Raw genomic sequence first — 12,138 nt, forward strand, 5'->3', positions numbered from 1 at the left:
ACGCGGATGCAACCTGCGCCCCTCTCGTGAGCCTTGCGTAATGAACGTAACGGGTTACAACGATGCCTAGCTTCGTATGAATATCAGAGGAATGGTTTTTGAAGCTGAAAGTAACTCTGAAATGAAATAAATGTGTTTTGGAATTTTAGGCGTACATCGATATCGTGTGAGATGTGTAGGAAAGCAGCAGCTGTGCTAACTAAATACAAATAATGGTCGCTAATGCGGTGCGTTTCCAGCTGAAGGGCTCCGATTCACTAGTCCATAAGAATAAAGTACCCGAAAAGTGCGCTAGGCGGCGCCTCCTTAGCTCAGTGGCAGAGCGCTGGTCTAGTAAACCAGAGGTCGTGAGTTCGATCCTCACAGGAGGCAAATGAATTTTGTAACAGCCCCTTCTACCGTAGCCCTTTCGAAAAAAGCGGTCAAGGATAAAAAAAATTATGAATGGGTGCGGTATTTAAGAAATGCTCTCGCAAATGAATAGTGCGAATGGTGCTATTAAAGTAGGCACCAGAAACTGCTGCTTTTGGCAGTCTCCGGAGAATGCCGACGTGAAATACTTAGTTCTTGTGATGTATTTTCTACCCCTGGTAGAGACCCTCGCGGTTGTCGTCGTCGTCGGCGCCGCCGCCGCTTTGGTAATAGCGGCAACTCGACATTGTATGACATAGGGTGAGGTACCTTCTGCAACCGACTGAGATGGCAGTAAGCGATTGAAGCTGATTTGCAACCTCTTGTTTGATCAGCGTCATAAGGGCTTGAATGTAACTTGCGATGGGACACAGCAAGAAGTAGCGTCGCCTTTTTAGTACTGAAATTGGAGATGGAGAATTGCGTCAAAGATGGGAAATTCATTCCGGCAAGCGTACAAATGAAGAAAATGAGGTGTGTGTGGGGAAGCATTCTTTGCCAGTGACCGTGTGGCCTAATGGATAAGGCGTCGGACTTCGGATCCGAAGGTTGCAGGTTCGAATCCTGTCACCGTCGAGTTTTTCCAGTTCTGCAAAAGATGCATGCTGTTTTACTGTGTTGTTTGAGTACTACAAAACTAGTTGAAAGTTGCTGCTGTCCGCTTCCTGGCTGCAAACCGGCGTCTACCTGGAGCTTAATCAAGGCAAAGGGGTTGCGTAGCGAAACTTTCGGCACAGTGCCGATCAGGAGAGTTTTTTTGGAACTACTGCGTCTGACTCAGGACCCAAAAGCTACGCCACAGGCGTCTGCCCACAGTCGAGCATGTGTGTTGTATAATGGTGCTGATAGCCACGTATCATTTCAAGTAGATTTGATGCGTTTCGGAAAATTTGTTTCATTGAATAGGATTGTAGCTCATTTGTGGCAGCAGGAAATAAGCTGTAGTCAAAAGGATCTTCCATAGATGGTCGCAGGTCGCATAAATACTGTATGGCTCGTAACGCGTTGTGTGGAGCCCGGCTAGCTCAGTCGGTAGGGGATGAGACTCTTAATCTCAGGGTCGTTGGTTCGAGCCCCACGCTGGGCGGCGCCAAATTTTGTGTCTACGCGGATGCAACCTGCGCCCCTCTCGTGAGCCTTGCGTAATGAACGTAACGGGTTACAACGATGCCTAGCTTCGTATGAATATCAGAGGAATGGTTTTTGAAGCTGAAAGTAACTCTGAAATGAAATAAATGTGTTTTGGAATTTTAGGCGTACATCGATATCGTGTGAGATGTGTAGGAAAGCAGCAGCTGTGCTAACTAAATACAAATAATGGTCGCTAATGCGGTGCGTTTCCAGCTGAAGGGCTCCGATTCACTAGTCCATAAGAATAAAGTACCCGAAAAGCGCGCTAGGCGGCGCCTCCTTAGCTCAGTGGCAGAGCGCTGGTCTAGTAAACCAGAGGTCGTGAGTTCGATCCTCACAGGAGGCAAATGAATTTTGTAACAGCCCCTTCTACCGTAGCCCTTTCGAAAAAAGCGGTCAAGGATAAAAAAAATTATGAATGGGTGCGGTATTTAAGAAATGCTCTCGCAAATGAATAGTGCGAATGGTGCTATTAAAGTAGGCACCAGAAACTGCTGCTTTTGGCAGTCTCCGGAGAATGCCGACGTGAAATACTTAGTTCTTGTGATGTATTTTCTACCCCTGGTAGAGACCCTCGCGGTTGTCGTCGTCGTCGGCGCCGCCGCCGCTTTGGTAATAGCGGCAACTCGACACTGTATGACATAGGGTGAGGTACCTTCTGCAACCGACTGAGATGGCAGTAAGCGATTGAAGCTGATTTGCAACCTCTTGTTTGATCAGCGTCATAAGGGCTTGAATGTAACTTGCGATGGGACACAGCAAGAAGTAGCGTCGCCTTTTTAGTACTGAAATTGGAGATGGAGAATTGCGTCAAAGATGGGAAATTCATTCCGGCAAGCGTACAAATGAAGAAAATGAGGTGTGTGTGGGGAAGCATTCTTTGCCAGTGACCGTGTGGCCTAATGGATAAGGCGTCGGACTTCGGATCCGAAGGTTGCAGGTTCGAATCCTGTCACCGTCGAGTTTTTCCAGTTCTGCAAAAGATGCATGCTGTTTTACTGTGTTGTTTGAGTACTACAAAACTAGTTGAAAGTTGCTGCTGTCCGCTTCCTGGCTGCAAACCGGCGTCTACCTGGAGCTTAATCAAGGCAAAGGGGTTGCGTAGCGAAACTTTCGGCACAGTGCCGATCAGGAGAGTTTTTTTGGAACTACTGCGTCTGACTCAGGACCCAAAAGCTACGCCACAGGCGTCTGCCCACAGTCGAGCATGTGTGTTGTATAATGGTGCTGATAGCCACGTATCATTTCAAGTAGATTTGATGCGTTTCGGAAAATTTGTTTCATTGAATAGGATTGTAGCTCATTTGTGGCAGCAGGAAATAAGCTGTAGTCAAAAGGATCTTCCATAGATGGTCGCAGGTCGCATAAATACTGTATGGCTCGTAACGCGTTGTGTGGAGCCCGGCTAGCTCAGTCGGTAGGGGATGAGACTCTTAATCTCAGGGTCGTTGGTTCGAGCCCCACGCTGGGCGGCGCCAAATTTTGTGTCTACGCGGATGCAACCTGCGCCCCTCTCGTGAGCCTTGCGTAATGAACGTAACGGGTTACAACGATGCCTAGCTTCGTATGAATATCAGAGGAATGGTTTTTGAAGCTGAAAGTAACTCTGAAATGAAATAAATGTGTTTTGGAATTTTAGGCGTACATCGATATCGTGTGAGATGTGTAGGAAAGCAGCAGCTGTGCTAACTAAATACAAATAATGGTCGCTAATGCGGTGCGTTTCCAGCTGAAGGGCTCCGATTCACTAGTCCATAAGAATAAAGTACCCGAAAAGCGCGCTAGGCGGCGCCTCCTTAGCTCAGTGGCAGAGCGCTGGTCTAGTAAACCAGAGGTCGTGAGTTCGATCCTCACAGGAGGCAAATGAATTTTGTAACAGCCCCTTCTACCGTAGCCCTTTCGAAAAAAGCGGTCAAGGATAAAAAAAATTATGAATGGGTGCGGTATTTAAGAAATGCTCTCGCAAATGAATAGTGCGAATGGTGCTATTAAAGTAGGCACCAGAAACTGCTGCTTTTGGCAGTCTCCGGAGAATGCCGACGTGAAATACTTAGTTCTTGTGATGTATTTTCTACCCCTGGTAGAGACCCTCGCGGTTGTCGTCGTCGTCGGCGCCGCCGCCGCTTTGGTAATAGCGGCAACTCGACATTGTATGACATAGGGTGAGGTACCTTCTGCAACCGACTGAGATGGCAGTAAGCGATTGAAGCTGATTTGCAACCTCTTGTTTGATCAGCGTCATAAGGGCTTGAATGTAACTTGCGATGGGACACAGCAAGAAGTAGCGTCGCCTTTTTAGTACTGAAATTGGAGATGGAGAATTGCGTCAAAGATGGGAAATTCATTCCGGCAAGCGTACAAATGAAGAAAATGAGGTGTGTGTGGGGAAGCATTCTTTGCCAGTGACCGTGTGGCCTAATGGATAAGGCGTCGGACTTCGGATCCGAAGGTTGCAGGTTCGAATCCTGTCACCGTCGAGTTTTTCCAGTTCTGCAAAAGATGCATGCTGTTTTACTGTGTTGTTTGAGTACTACAAAACTAGTTGAAAGTTGCTGCTGTCCGCTTCCTGGCTGCAAACCGGCGTCTACCTGGAGCTTAATCAAGGCAAAGGGGTTGCGTAGCGAAACTTTCGGCACAGTGCCGATCAGGAGAGTTTTTTTGGAACTACTGCGTCTGACTCAGGACCCAAAAGCTACGCCACAGGCGTCTGCCCACAGTCGAGCATGTGTGTTGTATAATGGTGCTGATAGCCACGTATCATTTCAAGTAGATTTGATGCGTTTCGGAAAATTTGTTTCATTGAATAGGATTGTAGCTCATTTGTGGCAGCAGGAAATAAGCTGTAGTCAAAAGGATCTTCCATAGATGGTCGCAGGTCGCATAAATACTGTATGGCTCGTAACGCGTTGTGTGGAGCCCGGCTAGCTCAGTCGGTAGGGGATGAGACTCTTAATCTCAGGGTCGTTGGTTCGAGCCCCACGCTGGGCGGCGCCAAATTTTGTGTCTACGCGGATGCAACCTGCGCCCCTCTCGTGAGCCTTGCGTAATGAACGTAACGGGTTACAACGATGCCTAGCTTCGTATGAATATCAGAGGAATGGTTTTTGAAGCTGAAAGTAACTCTGAAATGAAATAAATGTGTTTTGGAATTTTAGGCGTACATCGATATCGTGTGAGATGTGTAGGAAAGCAGCAGCTGTGCTAACTAAATACAAATAATGGTCGCTAATGCGGTGCGTTTCCAGCTGAAGGGCTCCGATTCACTAGTCCATAAGAATAAAGTACCCGAAAAGCGCGCTAGGCGGCGCCTCCTTAGCTCAGTGGCAGAGCGCTGGTCTAGTAAACCAGAGGTCGTGAGTTCGATCCTCACAGGAGGCAAATGAATTTTGTAACAGCCCCTTCTACCGTAGCCCTTTCGAAAAAAGCGGTCAAGGATAAAAAAAATTATGAATGGGTGCGGTATTTAAGAAATGCTCTCGCAAATGAATAGTGCGAATGGTGCTATTAAAGTAGGCACCAGAAACTGCTGCTTTTGGCAGTCTCCGGAGAATGCCGACGTGAAATACTTAGTTCTTGTGATGTATTTTCTACCCCTGGTAGAGACCCTCGCGGTTGTCGTCGTCGTCGGCGCCGCCGCCGCTTTGGTAATAGCGGCAACTCGACATTGTATGACATAGGGTGAGGTACCTTCTGCAACCGACTGAGATGGCAGTAAGCGATTGAAGCTGATTTGCAACCTCTTGTTTGATCAGCGTCATAAGGGCTTGAATGTAACTTGCGATGGGACACAGCAAGAAGTAGCGTCGCCTTTTTAGTACTGAAATATGGAGATGGAGAATTGCGTCAAAGATGGGAAATTCATTCCGGCAAGCGTACAAATGAAGAAAATGAGGTGTGTGTGGGGAAACATTCTGCGCCAGTGACCGTGTGGCCTAATGGATAAGGCGTCGGACTTCGGATCCGAAGATTGCAGGTTCGAATCCTGTCACCGTCGAGTTTTTCCAGTTCTGCAAAAGATGCATGCTGTTTTACTGTGTTGTTTGAGTACTACAAAACTAGTTGAAAGTTGCTGCTGTCCGCTTCCTGGCTGCAAACCGGCGTCTACCTGGAGCTTAATCAAGGCAAAGGGGTTGTGTAGCGAAACTTTCGGCACAGTGCCGATCAGGAGAGTTTTTTTGGAACTACTGCGTCTGACTCAGGACCCAAAAGCTACGCCACAGGCGTCTGCCCACAGTCGAGCATGTGTGTTGTATAATGGTGCTGATAGCCACGTATCATTTCAAGTAGATTTGGTGCGTTTTGGAAAATTTTTTTCATTGAATAGGATTGTAGCTCATTTGTGGCAGCAGGAAATAAGCTGTAGTCAAAAGGATCTTCCATAGATGGTCGCAGGTCGCATAAATACTGTATGGCTCGTAACGCGTTGTGTGGAGCCCGGCTAGCTCAGTCGGTAGAGCATGAGACTCTTAATCTCAGGGTCGTGGGTTCGAGCCCCACGCTGGGCGGCGCCAAATTTTGTGTCTACGCGGATGCAACCTGCGCCCCTCTCGTGAGCCTTGCGTAATGAACGTAACGGGTTACAACGATGCCTAGCTTCGTATGAATATCAGAGGAATGGTTTTTGAAGCTGAAAGTAACTCTGAAATGAATTAAATGTGTTGTTTTGGAGTTTTAGGCGTACATCGATATCGTGTGAGATGTGTAAGAAAGCAGCAGCTGTGCTAACTAAATACAAATAATGGTCGCTAATGCGGTGCGTTTCCAGCTGAAGGGCTCCGATTCACTAGTAGATAAGAATAAAGTACCCGAAAAGTGCGCTAGGCGGCGCCTCCTTAGCTCAGTGGCAGAGCGCTGGTCTAGTAAACCAGAGGTCGTGAGTTCGATCCTCACAGGAGGCAAATGAATTTTGTAACAGCCCCTTCTACCGTAGCCCTTTCGAAAAAAGCGGTCAAGGATAAAAAAAATTATGAATGGGTGCGGTATTTAAGAAATGCTCTCGCAAATGAATAGTGCGAATGGTGCTATTAAAGTAGGCACCAGAAACTGCTGCTTTTGGCAGTCTCCGGAGAATGCCGACGTGAAATACTTAGTTCTTGTGATGTATTTTCTACCCCTGGTAGAGACCCTCGCGGTTGTCGTCGTCGTCGTCGGCGCCGCCGCCGCTTTGGTAATAGCGGCAACTCGCCATTGTATGACATAGGGTGAGGTACCTTCTGCAACCGACTGAGATGGCAGTAAGCGATTGAAGCTGATTTGCAACCTCTTGTTTGATCAGCGTCATAAGGGCTTGAATGTAACTTGCGATGGGACACAGCAAGAAGTAGCGTCGCCTTTTTAGTACTGAAATTGGAGATGGAGAATTGCGTCAAAGATGGGAAATTCATTCCGGCAAGCGTACAAATGAAGAAAATGAGGTGTGTGTGGGGAAACATTCTGCGCCAGTGACCGTGTGGCCTAATGGATAGTTCCGCCGCGGCCGCGGCCGTGTGCAGACGTGCGGTGGTGGTCGCTTCGCCTGTGCTTAAGAGCGCACGCAGCTGTTGGTATTGTAAGTACTACTTCACGAAAGTGATGGAGGATGAGTTGAGACGTTACACGCTACGATTTGGATTTCCGTATGGCTATGCTCGACCACAGGTTCACGAACTTATTGACTGGTTTTACGATCGATTAGGACTGCGAGATGATGAAGTTCTTGGGTTTTCGTATGATTTTCTTGCGAACGCTGTTTATGTAAAATTGATTAGTGCCGATCCTTGCGTTCGTATTATGACCCTCACGGAAGGCACTGTGGATTTTGTGAATTCTAAAGGCGAAATTTGTAAAGTATCTGTTAGTCATGCTGGACTAGGGCTACGAACCGTCCGTATATTTAATCTGCCTTTCGAAGTTAGCTTCGATAGAATTCGGCAAGCTTTGTCTCCCTACGGTAATGTCTTGCAAATTCATGCCGAGCAATGGAGGGGTTACAAACATTTCAATGTTGACAACGGCGTTCGGAATGCGAAAATTGATTTAACGAAGCACATCCCGTCCAACATTTTGGTGCAGGGTTTTCGCGCGCTGGTGATGTACGAAGGACAACCGCGAACTTGCGTAATATGTGGTTCTACCGACCATCTAAAATCTGCTTGTCCCCGTGTCCGGGCGGGTCGCCGAGGAATGCAACATCGTCTTACACCTCTCGATGGGCACGATGGCAATCGGTTGTCTTACGCGCAGACATTGATGGAGTCGCCTACGACACAACCGACGCTCCACCAACAGGCTGCGGTGACCCCAGACGCCGGCGCGGTCATTGTCAACAACTCTGTGGCAACCCCCGAATGTCCCGTTCGTAGTGATGTCACCGATATCGACGGCCACGCTGCACACCTGCAGGTTTCCCCGACTGTCGGCCTTCGTGCCGACCATGCAGGACCGACTCCCGTCCCTACTCTAACTACGTCCGTCGAGCTGAAACAGTTGTCGGATGGTGGCGAGAGGTCGCGCGTTTCTTGCCCCCCTGACGTTGCGCCCCCCACGCCCCTCCCTCTCGGCAGTGACCTATCTGAGGAAGGGTCTACACACAGCCTCTTGACGGACGTCAAAACCGTTTCTGATGCCGACGCACCTCCCCCAAGAACTGGGAAATCTAAGCGGTCGGCACGGAAGCAGAGTGCGGAGGAGATCCGCACTCTGGAAAAGAAACTGCAGCGCACTATAAAGCAGATCCGAAAAGACGGCAGTGAACGCGGCGGCACAGATGAAATGGGTTCCGTCGCGCGCCACGTGGGGGAGGCCGATATGGAGATGCATGTCGACCGTCCGAGTCCTGAGCTGATGGATACTGGCCATCAGCATACGCCGGCCGAGAAGTCTTGGGCAGACGAAAGTGAATAACACGGACCCTTTCTATCCCCACCATGCAAGATTATAAACTTGCCACAGTTAATTTGAATAGGATTGCATCCGATGTCAAACTTAAATGCTTGACCGACTATCTATATGCCGCCGATATAGATATAGTTTTCTTTCAAGAAGTTGTGTCCCCCAAGGTTGGAGAAATACCTGGGTATGATGCCATATTAAATCTTGGCACTGAGGCGGGCACTGCGATTTTATTCAAAGCTGGCATCGCTTACCAACCTACAGCGATTTTAGAAACGGGACGCGGCATTGCCGCCCAATTACAGGATTTGCTTCTCCTGAACGTGTACGCCCCGACAGGGTCCGCTGGCAGAAGGGACAGAAGTGAATTTTTTAGGGCTGAAGTTGTGACCTTATTGCCGAACGTTCGACTGAAGATCATCCTGGGTGGGGATTTCAACTGCGTTTTACGCAACGAAGATCAAAGTCCGCATTTTAATTTTTGTCCCGAGCTACTAACGTTAACAGATGGACTGCATTTACAAGATAGTTGGTGTCACCTTCGACCACACACGATGGGATATACCTATGTGAGCGCTGCTTCTTCTAGCCGTCTGGATAGGTTTTATGTTTCTCAAGATCTTTTACATACCATTCGTGATTGTGAATTATGGCCGCTCAGTTTTAGTGACCACTCCGCATACCATCTAACGATTCGGCATGTGCGGCAGAAGACATTTTTGGGGCGCGACACGTGGCAGCTGAATGTCTCGCTGCTCGATGAAGCGGATTTACGGCGTTGCCTCGTTGACACCTGGCAGCAGTGCCTCCTGAGGCAAGCTCGGTATAGGGAGCGCGTTCTTTGGTGGACGGAGTTTGTTAAGCCGCGGATTAAGAAATGTATTTGCCAGTTTGCCAGGACCAGGGCTTATTGGAGGAAACGGTCTCTAGAATTTTATTTCCTCGGTTTACGCCAGCTGTACAGCGATCCATCTGCTTTGTCCGACAACCTGATCCGCATCAAGCGTCTCAAAGCCAGAATTACTGCTTTAGTTCGTGAAGCACTTGTTGGCACTCGGGTCCGATCGCGCTCTTCTGATGACGTCTCCCACGAGTCCGCATCGTTATTCCATCTCATACGGGAAACCAAACGTGGTAAACAAAAAATTATTGCTCATCTGAAGGATGCTGGCGGGAATCTGTACAATGAACAGGGTGCTATCAAGACGCATGTCTTCAATTATTTTCGACAACATTATTCCGAGTCAGATACCGATCTATCGGCGGGGGATGATTTTTTAAACGACATCGCCTCCACAGTGGATCAGGATGATAACGCTGCTCTCTTGGCCAATGTCACCAATTCTGAAGTTAAGTCCATCCTTGCGTGCGCTGCCAAGAACAAAGCTGCCGGCTTAGACGGCTTGCCGGTCGAATTTTATTCGCGGTTCTGGGATGTGATCGGCGACGAATTGACCGCCATGTATAACGAACTGTTATCGCATGCTGCCTTCCCCCCGCAGTTCACGGAAGGCATGGTTGTCCTGGTTCCTAAAACATCCAATCCGACTATGTTAAATGACTTTCGGCCAATTACGTTGCTTAACTCTGATTTCAAGATCTTGACTCGGATTATAAACACCAGGCTTAAAGTACTTCTTGGCAAAGCACTTGGCCCTTATCAGACGGGTGCAGTCAGTGGTCGATCGATGTTGAATGCCCTGTGTGAATATCGCGACCTGACTTATTTAACTTGGATTACCAACACTGATTTGGCGTTATTGTTTCTCGACTTCGATAAGGCGTTTGACAGAATTAATCACGGTTTTTTATTGCGCACAATGAGTCAAATGGGATTCAACGAGCGTTTTCGACAGCTTATTCAGAAATGTATCTGCGGAACGTCTTCACGCGTGAAGGTTAACGGCCAGTTAACCGCCCCCGTGCCCATACGACAAGCAGTGCGACAAGGGTGCCCCCTTTCTATGACGTTATTCTCGATCGCTATAGAGCCACTTCTTAAAAAGTTTTACTTAACTTTACACGGGTTGCAAACGTTAAACACCAAAACGGTCTGCCACGCCTACGCCGACGATATCAGTGTGCTTATTACTAACACCGAAGAGCTGGGGTCAGTTCGTCGGATTGTCCATCAGTACTCTGTCGCTTGTGGCGCTAGACTTAATGAGCGAAAGTCCAAAATCATGCCGTTAGGTCGCAACCCCAATTCCATCGATATTTCTTGGTTGGACAGGACCGAAGACCTGCGGCATCTAGGCCTGGTTATATCACCGAACCCCCACGCCATGCTCCACGTGAATTGGGAACGCAAGCTTACCATCTTACGTGCGGTGATCAAAGAACATAACATGCGGTCTTTAGACCGGATGCAGAGGGCACAGTTTATTAATAGTTACGTTTTTAGTAAGCTCTATCACACTGCCGCTGTTTTACCAATCCCGACAGCCATTGCGAAAAAAATTTTAGCACTTGCTTGCTGGTATGTCTGGAGAGGGAACATCTTTAAAGTTTCCTTTAAGGCTACCTCGTTACTTCGTTCCCGAGGTGGCTTAGGCGTCAAAGACGTTGAATCCCAATGTGTGGCGACTTTTTTAACTCGTACTTCCCGCATAATACACGGCAACCCAAATAGTCTCACTGCACGGCTTTTCAACACCTTACGTCCAAAGGATTTGTCTGCGCCAACGTCTGTGGGACACATTCATCCTGAGCTTGGCTATATCCGGCGGTATTATGTGGAGCTCAGCTATGTTCAGGACAACCCGCATCCGTTCAACACGGCGGCGACCTATCTTGCTCTTACTAAACGGCAGCTGGATAACCCAATTGAGAAGAAATATTTAGGCAAAAACTGGAGAAATGTCTGGAAGAACATTAGTTTTCCGCTCCTTCGCTCCAGAGTTCGAGCTGTTTGGTATGACGCTGTCAATGAGGTGATTCCCACTGGAGAGAAATTGCACAAAATCAAGCTGCGGCCCACCCCGTTTTGTGAGAAGTGTAATCTAGTGGAAACGCTGCCGCATCTCTTCCACTGCAGGGATCAAACACAAATATGGCAGTGGACCCGAAAGAAACTCGCTGTCATTAATAGGACGTCGGATACTTCCATTCAACTTCAAGACGCGCTTCAACCAGACTGGCAGCTTTATCCTCAATCTAAGAATAATAGTTATGTCTGGCTCATGGGCCAGTTCGTCTATTACATGCTTGTCCATACAACGCCAACGCTACACGATTATCAGATGTACCTCATTGAAGAGTACTATGCGATTAAGAAGTTACGACAGTATAAAGATCAGTTTCAAAATTTTCTTACTATTGCTTTAAGTGATGGAAGACTTTAAGTTTACAGATCCATTGGACGGAGTTTTTCTTTTCTTATCTTTCCTTTTTCACTACTTTGTTAAATTGTTATTGTTTCCATGGATTTGGTCGGCTCCGCACCATCAGCTGTGGGTGATTTGCATCATGGGTCAAACGACGGTACAGAGTGCACTGTGCACTCGGCCTCGAACATTTACTTGTCTTTGGATTTCCTTTTCATGTTCAAATGACAGCACTTTACTTTTGGTTCCGCAGGGCGACACCCAGAAGAGGCTCCTCATTTGTTTCCTTTTATTTCGCGTTATCTTTCATCAAAGCTGCACGACGATTTAGTACGAACCAGGAGTTTTTCAGCAGCTTCTATTCTTCCTATCAAGAGGCTTTCCAAAACGGGAAATGGTT

General features: G+C 47.9%; 13 non-coding genes across 13 annotated transcripts; all 13 read left to right on the top strand.

Moving 5' to 3' along the window:
• Positions 1-300: 300 nt before the first annotated feature.
• Positions 301-372, top strand: Trnat-agu. Its single transcript has one exon. It is a non-coding gene; the product is annotated as a tRNA-Thr (tRNA).
• A 542-nt stretch (positions 373-914) lies between these two features.
• Positions 915-987, top strand: Trnar-ucg. Its single transcript has one exon. It is a non-coding gene; the product is annotated as a tRNA-Arg (tRNA).
• A 438-nt stretch (positions 988-1,425) lies between these two features.
• Trnak-cuu lies at positions 1,426-1,498 on the top strand. The gene has a single exon. It is a non-coding gene; the product is annotated as a tRNA-Lys (tRNA).
• A 318-nt stretch (positions 1,499-1,816) lies between these two features.
• Trnat-agu lies at positions 1,817-1,888 on the top strand. The gene has a single exon. It is a non-coding gene; the product is annotated as a tRNA-Thr (tRNA).
• Positions 1,889-2,430: 542 nt separating this feature from the next.
• Positions 2,431-2,503, top strand: Trnar-ucg. Its single transcript has one exon. It is a non-coding gene; the product is annotated as a tRNA-Arg (tRNA).
• A 438-nt stretch (positions 2,504-2,941) lies between these two features.
• On the top strand, positions 2,942-3,014 carry Trnak-cuu. The gene has a single exon. It is a non-coding gene; the product is annotated as a tRNA-Lys (tRNA).
• Positions 3,015-3,332: 318 nt separating this feature from the next.
• Trnat-agu lies at positions 3,333-3,404 on the top strand. Its single transcript has one exon. It is a non-coding gene; the product is annotated as a tRNA-Thr (tRNA).
• Positions 3,405-3,946: 542 nt separating this feature from the next.
• On the top strand, positions 3,947-4,019 carry Trnar-ucg. The gene has a single exon. It is a non-coding gene; the product is annotated as a tRNA-Arg (tRNA).
• A 438-nt stretch (positions 4,020-4,457) lies between these two features.
• On the top strand, positions 4,458-4,530 carry Trnak-cuu. Its single transcript has one exon. It is a non-coding gene; the product is annotated as a tRNA-Lys (tRNA).
• Positions 4,531-4,848: 318 nt separating this feature from the next.
• Trnat-agu lies at positions 4,849-4,920 on the top strand. Its single transcript has one exon. It is a non-coding gene; the product is annotated as a tRNA-Thr (tRNA).
• A 543-nt stretch (positions 4,921-5,463) lies between these two features.
• Trnar-ucg lies at positions 5,464-5,536 on the top strand. Its single transcript has one exon. It is a non-coding gene; the product is annotated as a tRNA-Arg (tRNA).
• A 438-nt stretch (positions 5,537-5,974) lies between these two features.
• On the top strand, positions 5,975-6,047 carry Trnak-cuu. The gene has a single exon. It is a non-coding gene; the product is annotated as a tRNA-Lys (tRNA).
• Positions 6,048-6,368: 321 nt separating this feature from the next.
• On the top strand, positions 6,369-6,440 carry Trnat-agu. Its single transcript has one exon. It is a non-coding gene; the product is annotated as a tRNA-Thr (tRNA).
• Positions 6,441-12,138: the final 5,698 nt, after the last annotated feature.

Source organism: Schistocerca americana, chromosome 7 (genome assembly GCF_021461395.2).
Source record: "Schistocerca americana isolate TAMUIC-IGC-003095 chromosome 7, iqSchAmer2.1, whole genome shotgun sequence".
Lineage (NCBI taxonomy): Eukaryota > Metazoa > Arthropoda > Insecta > Orthoptera > Acrididae > Schistocerca > Schistocerca americana.